Here is an 18,563-nt window from a genome sequence, read left to right as displayed (position 1 = left end):
AAATTACAATTCCTACTCCAACATTTCTTTACCTCAGAAAAAGTGCTCGATAACAGGGGGGGCAAAATTACTAGTAAAACTCCAAGTGTTTACCACAGGGAAGGTGCAGGATGGAGGTGGGGGCTAATATTACTATTTCTACTCTGACAGGTGTTTGCCTCAGGGAATGTGTTGGATGGCGGTGCGAGGCAAAATTACTATTGCCAGTCTGTGAAGTGTTTGTCTCAGGGAAGGTGCTGGATGGCAATGGGGAGCAAAATTACTATTTCTACTCGGCCAGGTGTTTGGCGCAGGGAAGGTGCTGGATGGTGGTGGCGCAAAATTGCTATCCTGACTCTGACAAGTGTTTTACAAAGTAACGTACAAGTAGCCCTATGGGTGCTGTCTTGAAAGAAGTGTACAACTGTACTTAAATATAAAAAAGAAAACATGAACAGTAAATAAAACTCACATTATATCCTTTCTTTTCCAGAACTGTGAATTCTTACCTTTGAAATGAAAGGTTCAAATACCACAGCACAACAGAAAACAAATGATCCAACGAGTTTATGAATTTTGAAATAGCTCAACAGTTAAAATATTTACACAAGAAACTGTTTAATTCCATAAAGTATAAAATCTGCTGCAATATAAGAAGGGAAATGCAAAATCACTCCTCGCCCAATCTCACTAACCAAAATAAAGACATTTATCTGAGTAAATGGAGTATGTAAAAACTAACCACAAAAAAATACATGGTCTCTTTTACAAGCGCAATGCAAACCATCAATCCGTTGAAAATAAAAATGAATGAAATAATATACAGCCATGTCTTCTTTACATTTCTCTACAGATCAACCCATATCACACCACCAGTCTGGAGGAACACATCCTCAAAAGAAACTAAATCATCACCATCACACAACAGGCCAACCCATTGAAGGTAAACTTGAAAAAAACACAGCTATCACCAATAATAACTTTCTTTCACAGGTTTCAAGTAAAAATAAATGTGATTACAAACATAGCATTATCTAACAAATATAAACTTTATAATCAATAAAAGATGTAGAATGTCCCAAAAAATATTTCTAAACATTTTTCCTTGCAGGATAATATCAAAAACACATGTATAAACCAAATTGTGAACCCTTTTTTTGGTCTTTTCCTTTCTGTACAGATCAAGTCATAGCACATCACCTATCTGGAAGAACACCAATACCTTCAAAAGTTACTATTTACACAACAGAGAAACCTATTTGAGGTAACATTCGACAAAGACACAATTATCGCCCACAAAATAGCTTTTTTTCACAGCTATCAGCCAAAAAAACTATTCAAAGCAAACACAGCAATGCCTAAGAAATATAATTATTGTTATCAAAAAGAAATGTAGACTGTGAAATAAGTAATCTAAAAACATTTTCCCTTGCAGGTTAAATTTAAAAAAAACCATTCATATACCAATTAATTAAAACATTTTTGTATCTTTTTCTTTCAAACCTGCAGATAAAGAATGGCAGCAAGAAATCAAGCCAACTATATCAAATTAAGCAGAGGAAACAGACTACTGACTTAATGTTGCTACCTTTATTGTAAGGCAAGATTAACTGAGTCCAGGAGTCATTGGAGGTGTGTGCGGTATTGTGTATCCCATTGCACAGGCAGAACGGTTCCTCTTGGTGACACTGTTGAAAAAACAACTGAGCATAACCACAATGCCTCTGCAATAGAGATTGAAGTTCGACAAAATATTGAACAAATGAAAACACTTGCATTGACCTCCAATGAACCTTGTGGCTCAGTTTTGAGGCAGGTTTCCCACCACATACCTATGCATGTAGCTAGTTCTTTGCATACAATTCCGAATCTATGTCGTATTATACAGAGACCAAAACAGGCAAGTAACCCTCAACGTGTAACACCTCAAACCTACTCAGATATCAACTTCCCTGATGAATTAACAGTAACTTTTACTAATAAATCTTTCCTTTTTCACGACAACAAAACCCTCTAAAACTAATACTAATTGTTAGCACCCCCCTAAATTTGCTTAACTGGAGAATAGTGATATTTGGATGATCGATGGTACCTTTAAGTCCATCCCCTATACCTTGAGCCAAATATACACTAGTCATGCCATCTTTAATAACACCACTGGTCCTTTAGTCTACAGTTTACTGCCTGATAAGCAAGCTTCAACCTACACTGACTTTTTTTGTCAGTAATAAAAACTAAAACTCTAAATAAAAGTCCTAGAAAAGTGATTATTGATTTTGAATTGTCTATGATTAATACCATTACTAAATTATACCCAGAAACCCAAATTCAAGGATGTTTTACAACATTCACAGGCACATTGGCGAAAAATACAAAAAACATCCTTTGTTGAAGATTACCTATCAGACAGTGAACTGCCATATGAATTAAAGAAACTAAATACTACACCTTAATTACTGAATCGGACTACTTTACTCGAAACAATGACAAATTGGGCCCCTGTACTGCTCGATTTTCCCGGCCTTCCGGTGTTGCAGGGCGATCCATATGACTTCAGTCTCTTTCCATCCGAGTCTAAGGACTGGAGTAGTGAATAGGGCCTATCTATTAGACACTTGTGACACAATCCCGTGCTCCTACCCTTAGCTCAGGGCCTACACACATAGCCTAGGGGATAGATTCGTTAGCCTTGAGGATAATTTGCCCTATAGTGAGGTTATTTCATAGAGCTGTGTTGAATTCAGGCCTGGTAGGCCTTAAACGGGAGAGATGTTATTCCTCCACCGATGTTAGTCATGTTTATTGAATGTATAATAGACTGAAGTCAAGGGTGGAATGTACTGCCCGATTTTCCCGGCCTTCCCGTGTTAAGGGAGGCCTAATGTGACTTCAGTCTCTTTCCATTCAAGTCTAAGGGTTAGAGTAGTGTATAGAGCCTATTTATTAGGCACTTCAACATGATCCTGTGTTCTTCCCCATAGATCAGGGTTTGCATACATATCCTAGGGGATAGATTCGTTAGCATTAGGGGTAATATGTTCTGTAGTAAGGGTATCTAATGGAGCTGTGCTGCATTCAGGCCTGGTAGGCCTTAAACGGGAGAGACTCCATCTTTCCTCCTGCTCTGGCAGCTTGGGAAGTTTCTAGGTCATAGGCAGTGTTTTAGTTAGGAGGTGTTATTCGCTTGGAGAGAACCGGTTCAGGCCGGCCCTTATCGAAGGATTGTATTCTCCTTCATGCCGAAGACACTACAACAGGCCGGCCGGCTGGGAACGTGTCCTTGGCACGGGGAGGTACAGGAATTTGGTGGGCGGCAGGTTTCGAGCTGGAAATTTCCATGAGAGAATGCACATCTATATTAGTGAAAGTCTGAGGCAGATACTGGCACTTGCTTCTAGACCATAGGCGGCATCTGGCCGTTAGCAGTAAAGCTACTACTTATTCCAGGGAAGACAGATGACGAACCTGAATCTAAAGAGGAGAGAGCAGCTGATGAGGAGGAGGTTCCAGTGACTAGGAGAAAAAGAGAAGGGAGTAGATCTGTGACTACAGAGGTGTGACTTCCAGGCGAAGCCGAGGCGCAGATGGGAAGGGAACCTAGATGACCTTTGAGTACAGGCTGAATATAATCAGGTGATGTTAACCCTTTACTATTAGAGTATACAACTTAACCTTTCACTTTCCTTGCAGGTTGTCTATATATATAATGTATTTTGCGAATGTGCATGTGGCATTTAAATAAAGTATTTAGCTTGTTGTACGTTAGCATGTGTTGTGTACTTTTGTATAGGAGGATAGCCTATTCTTTAGTCAGAGTTGCCTCAAAATGAACAGAGGTTAATCCTGGTCAGGTAAGTGGTAACTGGATGAGGGGGAAAACAAGCCCCTCGAACTAGAGAACAGGTTGTGCTCAACTAATAGTCTTTGTGTGATCTGATATATGGTAATCCCGATTCCCCTGTCGTGTACCCCGGTAATAATAGGATGAGCTCGTGCTAAGGCTGCCGTGTAGGTAGGAGATTCTGGACCTGACTGAGGTCGCGAGACTGTGTGTGTTGCTACCGGATGGGTAGGAGATTCTGGACCTGACTGAGGTCGCGAGACTGTGTGTGTTGCTACCGGATGGGTAGGAGATTCTGGGCCTGACTGAGGCCGCGAGATCGTGTGTGTTGCTACCGGATGGGTAGGAGATTCTGGACCTGACTGAGGTCGCGAGACTGTGTGTGTTGCTACCGGATGGGTAGGAGATTCTGGACCTGACTGAGGTCGCGAGACTGTGGGTGCTGAGATTGCGAGGCTGTGAGGTCTTGATATATATATATAATAGGAATTCCCTGTCCTTAGGTGGTACATATATATGTGGTTATTTAGGTGTAAAAAGGCCCTAGGGAGGGGGTAACGTTCTGGTTTGGGTTAAAAAGGCTCTGTGGAGCAGGTTCTATCTGGAGGAAAAACCAAAGCATAACAGCCCCTTACTAAATTATTTTGAAGACACAGGATTGGCCATCTAAGCAGGTCGGATCACAGGAGGAAGCAAAGGTTCCAAATTGAATGGGTGAACTGTAATGCGACCTGCTTATAGTGTGGCATAAAGACTAATATTGCCATTTAGGGATGAGCCCTTCCACAAATCCATTGGAAGAACACACCCAAACTTTTATAATTTGTTGGAAACTTGGAAGAAGAAGCAACGTTACCATGAAATGAGGGTTGTGCAATCTTTAACAGGTACTCAGAATCCAGGTATATCCCAAAAAAGTAAAGAAATGTCAGAGCGACTATTGGCACAAATGCAACAGTTTTCGTTGTCAGTGGCTTTAGATCACCTGGAAAATATTGCAAGCATACTACATTTCTAATACAAACTAACTCCTTCTTCTAACTTACTTGCCATTTTTTCTCTCAAATAAATTAGAATTTTTCAATTATTTATTTCAAATAATTGGAATATTGGAAATCCCACCTGCAGATGTCTTCTTTGATCAACTTTTGGTGATTTTTTAAATCATTCTGTCTCCAATAATCCACGGGTTCTAACCATAAATCCGTGACTTCCCAAATTTTCCGATCAAAATGTTTCAAAGTCACTCACAGCGGTGCCACCTGAGCACGAGCAGCTGCTATTTTCATCTGGTGAAAGGGGGCATTTCGGAATGGTTACCACGCGGCTGGTGGTAGCGTGCAGGCGTTCCTGCAGCATGGGCTCTAAAAAAGAGTTGTTTGGTTTATCGTCAAGGCCTGCATTTTAAGGCTGGTTCATTTTCTGAAGGATTTATGATATGTCTAAGTTATATGTATCAATGCAATGCCTAATTCCTAATGGTCCATGACATGTATGGGTTATGAGTATCAAGGCTATGTCTATTTGCTAATGCCTATTTCCTAATGGTCCATCACGTGTATAATACCCAAGTATTTATGCTAGTACGCTATTCATGCTTATGACAATAGCCTGTTTGGCAAACTGCTTCTGATTTATTTGATTGTGGTCTAATGTGTTTTATGTATAATACAAAGGCTAGTTTTATATAACCTTGTGTGGAGTCTCTTTTTTGATGATGTGCCTAGTTTGTCACCGGTGTGTTTGTGTGTTGCACAAACACTTTACACATTCCCTCTGCGAAACGCCTGACCGCAATGTCAAGCTACCAAGGGGGTGAGCAGCGGTTATCTTGGGTGTGTAACTCCCTTACCCTGAGTAGATTGGTGGGTTCTGCCTGGCTTGGGTGGATACTCTAAGCAACCAGAAACCCCATTTCTAACAGGCGGTTAATGTGTGAGTCGCGCATAAGGAGCATGCAGCAATTTATGTGGATGCACAATCAACACCCATCTCTAAATGACCCCTATTTTTCAAACACACCTGTTAAATAAACTGAGCACATCTTCCAACTTTCATTATTTTTTAAAATAAGTTTCGACCTCTTTGTTCAGCTATACACATTGCCCTCGTGCATGACGCAGTTTCCTAGACAGAAGCTGTTCATATTAGACTGATGAGTGCACTTCCATCAGTTTGTACACAACCTGAACCTGTACCACAAGTAGCAAGTTTTTGGTTGGATGAGTGTGACTACACAGACAAAAATATTTGTAAATGCAATTTTTCAGGTATAAGTACATTTGAATTGCGTTTTTTCGCCATTTTTCTGAAACCCCCAGATATGCAAACATATTTTAAGCACATTTGCACTTTACATGTACTTAACGTACTAAAGAGTGGCGTATAGCGTGCACACCTAGGGCAGAGGGACATGCAATTGCACATCTATTTTGTTTAGATAATCACGAGCAATTTTTGCAGATGTAGATTATTATTTTATAGTTATGCATTCTTGTTATGTTTTTTTACATATGGAGTTTTTTTTCCTATGTATCAGAAAATGGTTGTGATTTAGCCCAACTCTCACTATATATACTTCAAACTACAAAAAATATTACTTCTGAATGCAGCATGTTTCTGAATCAATAGCGATTGCTGCTTTCACCTGATAAGGATCCCTCAACTAGAGGATTTTCACAGTGCTGTTTGAATTTATACTTGTGCATTTTACAGTTGCTCTCTGTGAACAGTTAAAGTTTAAAATAAGTATGTTGTTCTTTTCGATTTTGAGACATGTTTAATGAATGACTCAGTTCCTAGCATTACGTTTGTTTAACTATAAACGGAAGAAAACAGGAGTCCTGCTGCTTATCTATTTCGTTTGGTTCCACATCCCCATGTCTTTGTGAATCAATTATCCTTCAAGAAAATATGCACAGCAGTTTTTGAAATTACTTTCCTTTGTTAAAATATAACAGTTTTACCATAATAAATCTACTAGCCAAACTTCCTGCAGCTATTTTTTTTTTAAATTTGTAAATGGCAAATCTCTGATATTTTCAGTTTGTATATATATCTTACTTTAAAAATGTAACATTTGATAAAACCTCAAAAAAGATATGACAACTACTGAATTAACAAAAGATGAGCACACTTTGAATAGTTTCTGAAGAGTGACGTATTTCATGCTTATGGAAAGACCACATTAGGTGCTAATGGCACTGAATTGCACCGTTCACGATTAGGCACATAATTCAAAAGTAAAATAAAACACCTCCAAACGACTTTCAGACGAGAGACTCCCCCATCAACACTTTATCAGGAGTAGTTGCAGTGAAAGAAACAAAATATTTTTGACAGAAAAAGATTACTCCAGAGGGGGTTTAATCGAAGTATGGAAGGGGATTTGTTCAGAGCGTAATTAATAAATATATAAATAAGTGCAGGGGCACAAAGTGTTTTTAAACTTCCCTCCTCTGCTGCCAAAGGGCCTAGTGCTGATTTGGGGCCAGGCCTCTCTCTTCCACCACCCCACACTTCCCATCTGTTCATTTCTCTCTTGTTGCATATCTTTTATCACTGCTTTCTCCCTTTTTCGCTGTTTTACCATTCTCCTTGTAGTCCTTTTACTTTAGGGTCTTTCTCTGACTTGCTCTGGTTCAAAGTATAATGAAGAAAAATACATTTAAGAACCCAACAATCAGTGGCAGTGTTCCCACCTAAATCGGGCCTTTTTAAATGCACAAAGCCCTATTTGGGAGTCGGCAATCTTTTACGACTCACAAAATAGGGCTTGCAAGTTACTATTAAGAAGGGGCATGCTAAGGGCGTCCCTTTCTAATAGTGAGTCGCAGTGCTATGTAGATTGTTTTGTGACCGGAATGCAGTCACAAAATAATTCTTTGAGAATGGTAGCAAAATGTTCTTTAAGAGCAGGCAGTGGTTCGATGGACCACTGTCTACACTTAAAAAATTAAGCAGAAATGTTTCATTTTTCTTTTTTTAACGCATACCGTTTTCCTTTAAGGAAAACAGGCTTCCTTTTGTTTTTAACGTTACTTTAGTTAAAAGCAAACACAGACATGGTGGTCTGCTGTCCCCAGCAAGCCACCAACCCTGTGTTATTGCCCATTCCCAATGGGTCGCAAATTGCGACCTGCCTCAAGAATATTAATGAGACAGGTCAAGTGAGGCACATTGGGAATCGCTAATGTGTCTGAGACACATTAGTACATTTAATTTTGAGAGTCTCTAATTGCGAGTCGCAAAAAAAAATCAAAATTAGAGACTCACAAAATGAAATGTTAGTACATCTGACCCATAAAGCTGAAAGAAATTTCATTTGTCTGGTATAGAATGTCATGATGAGAAAGTTGTTTGAAGAAAACATTCATCTAACATTTCAGAACTCACAGCTTGAATGACAAAAACAGACAAATAGTCACATTTCATACATCATTGTCACCTATTATGTCTAATTTAAAACACGTTTTGACCTAGGTGTGTGTAATCTAAGCATTTTGTAAGCTATCTCTTTTAATGTTCACATACTCCTGTTTTTATATCATTGCACATGGGTACTGTTTGTACAGCACATCTCCCTCTTATAACTCAGGACTAGACATGCTGCTCAGTTTCGGACTAGCTAAAGCCATGTTAACACCTTTGTCACATGACCTATGTACAGGCTGTTACAAAAGCCTAGGCATAGCAATATAGGTGCACCTATGAGAGCCAATATATGATAAAACTTAAATATTGGTAGGCCTTTCCTGAGCTCATGAATATGGAGGGAATTGGGTGGGGTGCTCACTGGATATGGTGATGAATGTAGTAGGTCAGGGGTTGTAGTGGAAGGTAAAGCCCTCAAAGTTGCAAAGCTGGTTAAACAGATACCCAAAGACACTACCAGCCAGACCTCAGTTGCTGATACTACAGAATTCAACATTTCACTATAAGCCACTCAAATCTAATGGGGACCAATGACAGGGACTAAAGGAAGAATTCCCAAAATATTCTTAAGTATGGTCAACCACTGGAGTGACAAGAGGTGCACTTTCAAGCAAATTAATCATACCTCTACCAAGCTGCCATCGCCCCAGAATGAGAAATCAGATTTGGCAGTTTCAAATCAGAAAAGTAAGAAGGGCAAAGTGAAGCAGCAGAAAGAAATTAATTTCACAGGAAGCAAATCTATAACCATCCTTAAAAGCAATGAGAGGAGAGTGGCAGATTAACTGAGGACAGCAGAAATGATATCAGATTCAGGAAGTTGTCATTAGAAGAATCGCGTCTCTCTACAGAAACAGCTACCGCTGAACAGCTGGACTGTAATGTGAGAAAAGCCTGAAGGCGCAATTACATTTGTTAAGTAGGGATGACCAAGGACATTCTTTATTCTTTCCAATGGCTGTACCACCAGAAGAATAAAACAGATAGATTTTGGCTTTTTCTCTTGATATTGAGAGCCCTATAACTGAACCCCCCGCAAGTATTCACCTAGGGCACTGCCTATTTGAAGAGAGTTGAAGAGAGTTAAAATCTAAGCAGGAATACTCTCCTCGACCAAAGGTTAAAAACTAGTGAAAACCAGACCCCCCTCACCAAAAGTGCTCCTTTACCTGCACCTACATTTAAGCAGGAAATTGCCCAGGCTTCTACACCATACACAAAACCTATAGGAGGGAAGGGAAAATGACAGAAAAAAGCCCACCTATGTACAACTTTTTAAATTGGGTCTAAATAAAGCTATCAAAAAACCTGCACAATAGGAGGGGATCAGCTGAGACTGGCAAAGCACCACAGGAGATGCCAAAAATGTGAAAAATAAAGATCTTAGAGACAATAAGGCTGGCTATCATAAAATATGTGTTAAGATCATTCCTGGGTTTAATAAATGTGAAATATCTTTCCAGAAACTACATAGCCTTTAGGTAATACTAGACTAACTCATGAGGTCAGTCTGCCAGACACGTTCAACAAGTCCACATCAACTAAGTGCTAGTTCCCCCCTAGAGGGCAGTTTGGACATGTCCATCATTAGTAAAAGCATCCAAGCAGGTGTATTCAAAGATTGACATGGAAGAACAACCAAGAAAGGCTTGAATGTCAGCAAGGAAGGAAACATTTTGAGACTTGTCAGAATATAATAGAAACACAGAGAGAGAAAGGGAATTTATGGTGGAGCTACGGGGTCCCTGATCGGGTGTATACCAGGTGTCGAGATGGCGCTTGGTCTTGGCGTATGTGTGACTACAGATCAGCACCCCCCGCTAGGATCCATGGGGTAGGAATCTTCTACAGCCCATAATTTATTTTCTTTCAGACAACGCTGAAGGTCTAAAACTGTGAGTTTACGGTAACTATTGTCACAGGTGAGGGTGCACCTTACCGTGTGCATACGCCGTGGCATACCTGGTCCTGATGAAAGCCTCGCTAATTGCGTTCGGAGGCTGAAACATGTAGACCGGCCATCACTCATTCAATTCAGGATGTCACTGGCCAATTTAACCAGTTAAAACATCCACCATCACCACCTTTTAATCTTGCCTTACTTCTCCACTATTAAAATTGTTTTAGGATAAGTAAAGGCAATTTCAACATTCATGGTGTTATTATTCACTCACATTCCAAATAGAAACCCGCTCCGCTGTAATCAGGAGTCGCAGCACACCTGAGAGGCATTCGGCCCCTTGGGTGGGAACCCTATGATGAAGCATGTAACCAGTTAGGTTGGTGAGTGAGGGATTTTATTTTAAAACTTTGTGACTCAGGTAATGCTTATCAATTGGAATCACTCTTTCATTATTTATTTACTTGTCAGAATATGTCAGAAATTGAAGTACAACATTTGGAAAATATGGTAGATAATTGAAATTTAACAATAATCAATGCTGATAAATCTCAACTAAGAAAGGCAAAATATGAACAAAACAAGTGCATAATTGGACAGGAACATCTTCCAGGCAATGATCCAAAGAATTTAAAATAACCAAAAAAGTACAAATCAAGGAGTGGTCCATGCAAAAAGTTTGGATCATAGCTGACTGTGGAAAAACTGAACCGCCCCACAGTTTCTGAACATTAATAAGAACCTGATGTAGTGTTGTTCAAGGCTGAAACTTGAAAATTGTTCTAAATTATCCCTGATCCTACAAATCCTTGAAACATCTCCTAAACTGTTCAATCACCCAAAGCTACATGCCTCATCCTTTGATGACTTGTTTAATTTTTAGGGCTGTGAATAATTTCAATTGCACAGGAGTAATTTAGATAATTCTGCGTTAGTCTTTCATGCATAATTACCAATAATTATGTGATTTCGCCTGTTCACATATATAAGAGTAATTTAGGAGGAATTTAGCAAGTTCTTAGCGAAAAATAAATCCTTTCATCCATTTTGGGCGCACGGTTGCATGCCGCGCTAAGAAACTAGTGCTAAATGCTAGGAAAACGGAGCTAAATGCAGAAATACTCTTCTTGAATAACTACGCACAATCTCACAGTTACGCCCATTCGAGTTATGCTCACCCCTACCAATTTTGGATCACTTCTATTAAACCTACACATAAAGGAGTCATAAAACCAAGGAATTCCATTACTCTTCCTTCTCTATTCCAATGTATTTTACCCCTTGCTTGTGATGAATTTTTAAACTGCCTGTATGAACCCACCATAAGTATTTTTTATTGAGTATCAAAATGTATCTGCCTGGATGCATGTTGATTATACTGTTAAACCAAACGTTTGCTGATGAAAGGTGCTTAAGTAGACTTGAACCTTAATCTGGAGATACCTGCTTTGCAACCCAGTATTCACTTGATAGTTCTATGTCAGAGATGACTCTCAGATTCCTCACTTTGGGTGCTGGAATTGGTAGATTTTACAGCCTTGGCAGTCAATAAAGTCAAGATTTGTGTTTAGTTTTCCAAATAATATGATTTCCATCTTTGAGTCCTTGTTGAAAAGGATATATTAATTCATATATTACTTGACATGGATGAGTCAGGCAGTCATGTCTAGTTGATATGCATAATCTTTTACATGGGACATAATCTGCATATTTTCTTTACTGACTTGAAAAGGCATCAAATGTGCATATATATTTGCATCAACGTTGCACACATTTAGATACAAAGGACTAGAGTACTATTTAAAGTAGGAAAAACATTACAGAAGTAGCTGCAGGATTAGCTCCTCTGAGAGTGAAGAAGGGTCGAGGGAAGGGCTAGGGAGTTGGCTCATTGAGTAGTAGAGGGTTAGAGGTACTGAATGCCAAACCTTGAGAGGAAAGGGGTTGGGTATGTCTATGGAGGCATGCTAAGCCCAAGCTATAGGAACATGGAATTACATATTGATGCGTTATTGCTTGAGGAGACAGGCATTTAGCTATTTTCTAAAGCAGAGGATGATTGTCCTGATGAACGATGATGTGAGCTAGAAGATGTGACCATGCATAAAACAGCTTTGGAAATATTTAAACCCCTTGCTGAACACCAAACAGCGGTTCCTTGTGTTTCACAAGATGACATATCCCAGTTTTATTAGTTGCAATCTAATTTGTTGGAACAACTTGTTCCACACTAGGTCAATCTCTGTAATGAATCATATCTTATATAATAAGCAGCACCATAATAGTTCATATGTTTAACTGCGCCACTTTTTAGTACCTGTGAACACTTAATCTAAATAAGTATTAGCCCAATACTTTTCTTTTGCAGTATATAGGTAAATCCCTTCACCACCTGAAATTGATTCACATTATACACTTTCCATATTGTTAAAAACCATGAATATCCTTTGTAAATCAGATACAGCATTACCTTACCTTGCTGGCCCAGTGCTCCCCTGTTTCTCTTCATGGAGTCAGTTCAGGCCACCAACTGCACCATCTGATCTGTTAAAAATAAAACACAACACATTAGCAACACTAACATCCTACTAGGTTTAATGAAAATAGAGAGCAAAGCAAAAGATATAAAGAACATTTTCATTTCAACTGACCAGGGCTCTCATAAAAATGCTTAGTTGGAGCTATGCGCTAAAAAACGGGTAAAATCGCCCAAGCATATATAAAAATGTATCTCCGTACTTCAGTTTAGTATAGCCAAATGATAGTAAGTTGAAGTAGAAATGTAGCTAGTGTACAGGCGTCAGGATCTTCCCCTCAAGGAAGCAAAGAAAGGCCTTAATGGGGAGATATTATTTACATCCACAAACAACTGTTCTATTCTTTACACAAAATCCCACTTTCCTTTGTCAGACTTAAAAACTAAGTTACACTTACTGAAAATGTGCATGTACACCATTAGACATTATGGCTCCTGGGCTTTCTAAGGCTCAGAAAGGTTTTTGAATAATACAATACAATGTGTGGCATCAGGCAAATCGAAAACTTCACATATATTTGATTATCACTGAATGCATTCTTAAATATATGAAGGATTACTAGCCTTTCTCATAAATATATATATTAAAAACAGAGTGGCCGTAACCACTGTGTAGTTATATTTATGGTTCCCAAGTAAAAGAGTCCCTTGGATTTTTGCTCGCTAATCTCCACTAATTTTCTAGACCTTAAGCATTTTCTACATTTACGGGGGATGAAAAGTTTTGTGTGAATGGACAAGGGGATGTACAGATTAAAGGGAGTCCCCCAAAACCAGTTGTTCCACCAATGCTTTTGCCATATAATTTGGTATCGGATGGAGCACGAACACGAAAGAAAGGATGTCTATGAAACTAGCAGGATTATAGATTATGGTATGCAGACGATCCTTTTGAGTACTGCATGTAAGAAGGGTATTTTTTAAGTTCTAACAAAGGCATTTGAACTTAGTGACATCTGTTGTCATAGTATTTCACAAAGGTACTGTGACACATCATCATCATCTTTATTTGATATTATGGATAAAATCACAAAAGACAATTCATTTAAAAACGGCATACAGAATATCAGTCTCATAGTCATTCGTATTTTAAAACTTCCACAGGAATTTGTACCAGAGAAAAACTATTAAAAGGGGAGTTCAACAACTGAAAAAAAGGTAAGGCTGGCCTAACTTGGTTAAAATTTAGCGGTAATAAAACTGGGCATATAAAATGATATCGCAGGTAACAATTTTTTGGGCAAAACTTAACCACATACAATGTGTCGTTGACCGTGGTGTTATCACGGTTGCAGGGGGGCAAGTCTGAGCGCTTAAAACAGCTGTGGTTAAAAGGGACCATTCCGTGAAATAAATGAAATCAAAAATAAGTCAACAGACGGCGATGATGGCGAGGTATATCCCAAGTCAGATACGGTTCACCAGCAACGCGTGCCGCATAGAATGATTTGTTAGAGCGACATCTTTGCGTTCTGACCTGAGCTTATCAATGAGTGCAGATTCAACCCATTTACTATCGGTGTGGTGTTGACAAACATATCTGGCCTCCCCATAACCCTCAGGCTACGTGCCACGTACGCCAACTGTGGAATCTGTAAGGGCTTATCTAATAGTAAGCTGTCTTGCAGGATCACACTGCTAAAACCCAACTCCTCCTTTGTCCAAATCGAGTTCCAGAGTTTTAATGGACTAAGGTGAAGCCGATCAGTTGCATAATCCACACCTAGTTCTTGATTAATGATTTCATAAGGTGTGTTATGACCAACGCCCAGGAGGCTCCTTAACCCCTTCAGCGCGGCGCGGATTTCCGCGCCGTGCTGAAGGTTCCGTGCGCGGGCGGGGCCGTGACGGAGCGGTTCCGTCATGCGCACAGCGCGACCGTCGCGCATGACGGAACCGCTCCGTCACAAGCATCGAAGGGGTTAAATACTTATTTTCTACAACTTAGAGTAAGGCCCCCTGGCCGTATCCCCAGATTCCACTGCCATAACATACTAAGGGGATACATTTAGCCAAGTAGATCTTCAAAACCAATTGGATACGAGTACGCCCCAATCCGTGGGAAAAATCCCTGACACCAAATATCACCCTGCTAAAAAGAGGAAACTTTTTGATCAATGAGCGAGTGCCAACTGAACTCAGAATCCAATTGTATCCCCAGATACTTGAACTTATCCACCTTTATAATGTGCTGGCCATCTATTACATACTTCACGGTTCTTGTTTTTAATGGGCCAAAATTCATCACATGGGAATTAGAAAAGTTGGTGGATAGGTCAACACTGTTCATAAAATTAATAGAAAGTGAAAGAAGCTTGTTCAGGCTTTTGCCAGTACGGGCCATAAAAACTGGGTTGTCCGCACACAGGAGAGTAGGAATGGAGGAACAGCCTACTCTAGGGACATCGACACCTTCAACAGTCAGGACCTGCTACAATGGTACATAGTGATGACAAGGCATAATGTGATTGGCTACACCTGGCCAGAACTTTTCGCTCATATACTATGTGTATCCAAACCTCAGTACCAATGCAGTATAGAAAATACACTAGGTTGCAATAAGATGTTTTTAGAGGCTTCTAAGATTTTATTAAAAGTCATTAATTGGAAAATGCATATCAATTGTTACAATAAAAAGAAACCTAAATCAATCAATCAACCAGGGGGTTTGTAAAGCGTGCTACTCAGCCATGAGGGTCTCAATGCGCTGGGAGGGGGTGTGGCTCCGGATCAGTCTTAGAGGCAGGTTATGAGGCTCTTCCTGAAGGTGTGCAGCGTGGGGGAGCGTCTGATGTTGACAGGGAGCTCATTTCAGGTCTTTGCTGCGATGTAGAGGGAGAGAGTGGCAGAGCGACGGTTCCTTTTGGGTACGTGGAAGAAGACATTTTTGTTTAGGTATTTGGGTCCGATGTAGTGGAGGGATTTGTAGTCGTGGGTGCGTAGCTTGAAAGTTACTCTCTTCTCGATGGGGAGCCAGTGGAGGTCTCGTAAGTGTTGGGTCAATGTGCTTGTGTCTAGTGGTTCCGAGGACGAGTCTGGCAGAGGTGTTCTGGATGGTTTGGAGCTTGCGTAGCAGGGTTTTGTTCATTCCGGTATAGAGGGCGTTGCCGTAGTCTAGTCTGCTGGTTATGAGTGCGTGGGTGACAGCCTTTCTGCATTCAGGGGGGATCCATTTGAAGGCCTTGGGGAGGATTCGGATGGAGTTGTAGCAGGTGGAGGCGACGTCGTTGATCTGGCGTGGCGGATGAGGGAGGAGTCCAGAATGATGCCGAGATTCCTAGTGTGGTCCGTCGAGGTGGGTGGGCTTCCGAGGGCCGAGGGGCACCAGGAGTTGTCCCATGCGGTTCGGGAGGGTCCGAGGATCTCTGTCTTCTCCGAGTTGAGCTTAAGGCAGCTGTCGCTCATCCAGCCTGCGACGTCTTTCATTCCTCCTTGGAAACTGAGTCAGGTGTCTTTGGGGTCCTTTGTGAGAGACAGGATGAGCTGGGTGTCATCGGCGTAGGATACTATGCTGAGCCCATGCTGTCTGACGATGGTGGCTAGAGGGGCCATGTAGATGTTGAAGAGCGTGGGGCTGAGCGAGGATCCCTGGGGTACTCCACAGTTGATCTCAGTAGGTTCGGAGAGGAAGGGAGGGAGTCTAACCATTTGGGTTCTGCCAGAGAGAAAGGAGAGGATCTAGTCGAGGGCGGTTCCTCGCATGCCGGCGTCTTGGAGTCTGGCTGCGAGGGTGCGGTGTGAGACACGCGTTGTGGCCCTGCTCGAGTAGCATGTGAATGTCATCGGTGGGGGCAAGGAGGTGGTCTCAGTGCTGTGGTTGCTGCAAAATTAGGACTGGGAGGTGTCGAGAAAATCACTTTGCAATGTAAAAATGATACCCACTTTTTGAAAATATCTCAGTTAAAACCCCCATCTCAAACTCTCGAAATTACGGTGCAACATAAGTAAACACAAAACATGAATCATGCAAACAAATGTAATAACAGGGAGAAACACAACAAGACAACACTAATGGTCTATTGCATGTTACTGCTTTGTGTCAGCATTGCACATGATACTTGAACTAGAGATTATCAGTCATCGTATCAGATCCAGTCTTTTTTATAAATAAAAAAAATCTATAATCCTGCCAATTTCATGGACATGTTTTCCGCTGTTTTCACGCTGCATCCAATACAAAATTATATGGAAAATATGCCATACACCATTAGTGTTGTCTTGTGTTTCTCCCATTCTTGCATTTGTTTGTATGATTTATGCATTGTGTTTACTTATGTGGCGCTACAATATAGATACATATAAATACATTTCCCAACCTATTATCATTTTAATAAAGTGTTAACCCCTTCGGTGCCCGCCCCTTTCCCCGCCCTGTGCCGGCCGTTACATTAGCGGGCGGGGTTTGTGACGAGCTGGACTCGTCATGGGCACAGCGCCACCGCGGCCTATGACGAGTCCAGCTCGTCACGGGCACCAAAGAGGTTAATAGGTAGGGAACAAAAATAAAAGCTACTGCCTACCTATATCTAAAGTGCTAACCCAGAATGCAGCGGAAGTGTTCTGAAAATGACATGGCTGTGGTATACCTCAAAGTTACCATGGTATACCATGTCACAATACGTAACTGCACTTATATCTTTTACACCACTTACATCTACTACCAAAAATTACCAGTTACACCTTATAATGTATATTGCTGCCACATTGCATCTACATCCCTTCACCACCTTTCACGCTACGTCTGTTTTAAGTACCACACTCCACTCTACACCACTCTATGCCACTCCTCTCTATGCTACTGCACTATACGTTATTACACTCTTTGCCTCTATACTAATTCACTCCACGCTATTATACTCCACGCCACTGCACACTATGACATTCCAGTCTGTCGCTCCACTGTACATCCCTCCACTCTATGCCACTCAACTATACGCTATTCCATTGTACTCTACACTTTATGCTATTCCACTCTATGCCACTCCCCTCTATGCCACCCCACTGAACCCTATTCCACTGTACGCCACTCCACTCTGCACCATTCCACTATACATCCATCACTCCACTCTACAACACTTCACTCTACGATATTACACTGTACACCACTCCACTTTACACCGCACCAATGTACGCCACTACACTATATGCTATTCCATTGTACAACACTTCCCCTATGCTTTTCTACTATATGGCACTCCACTCTATGTCACTCTACATTACTCCAATGTATGCCACTACACTCAATGCTAATCCACTCTACACTGCTCCACTATACCCTGCTCCATCATATGCCACTCCATTCTACTGCACTACATTTCATTCCACTCTACTCCACTTCACTGTACACTAATACATTGTATGCCACAACAGTCTACCCCACTACACTGTACACCGCTCCACTCTATCACACTCCACTTACACCACTCCACTCTACACCACTCAATTGCACCCCACTCCACTGTATGCTATTCCACTCTTTGCCACTTCACTCTACTCCACTCTACACAATTCCACTGTACTCCACTAGACTGTACGCCACTCCACTCTATGCCACCCCACAGTTCTTCTCTCCACTATACTCTATTCCAGTCTATACCACTCCACTCTACCACACTTCCATGTACGCTATTCCACTGTACGCCATGCTACTCTATGTCACTCCACTCTATGCTATTCCACTGTAGGCCACTGCACTGTCTCTCACTCCACAATAACTGTACACCCCTCCACTGTATGCTATTCCACTCTATCACACTCCACTCACACCACTCCACCCTATGCTTTTACACTGTATGCCATTATACTCTATGGCACTTCGCTCCACTGTGCACAATGCAACTCCACTCTATGTTATTCCACTCTATGTTACTCCA

General features: G+C 41.0%; 1 long non-coding RNA gene across 2 annotated transcripts in view; it reads right to left on the bottom strand.

Moving 5' to 3' along the window:
* LOC146775988 (uncharacterized) overlaps positions 1-18,563 on the bottom strand; it is a 691,173-nt gene that overhangs the window by 413,718 nt on the left and 258,892 nt on the right. For both annotated transcript variants that reach the window (XR_014972204.1, XR_014972203.1), the window contains exon 3: positions 12,630-12,698. This is a non-coding gene — a long non-coding RNA (uncharacterized LOC146775988). The remainder of the gene's footprint in view (positions 1-12,629; positions 12,699-18,563) is intronic.

This window comes from Triturus cristatus, chromosome 12 (genome assembly GCF_964204655.1).
Source record: "Triturus cristatus chromosome 12, aTriCri1.1, whole genome shotgun sequence".
Classification (NCBI taxonomy): Eukaryota; Metazoa; Chordata; class Amphibia; order Caudata; family Salamandridae; genus Triturus; species Triturus cristatus.
This window is presented reverse-complemented; position numbering and strand designations above follow the sequence as displayed.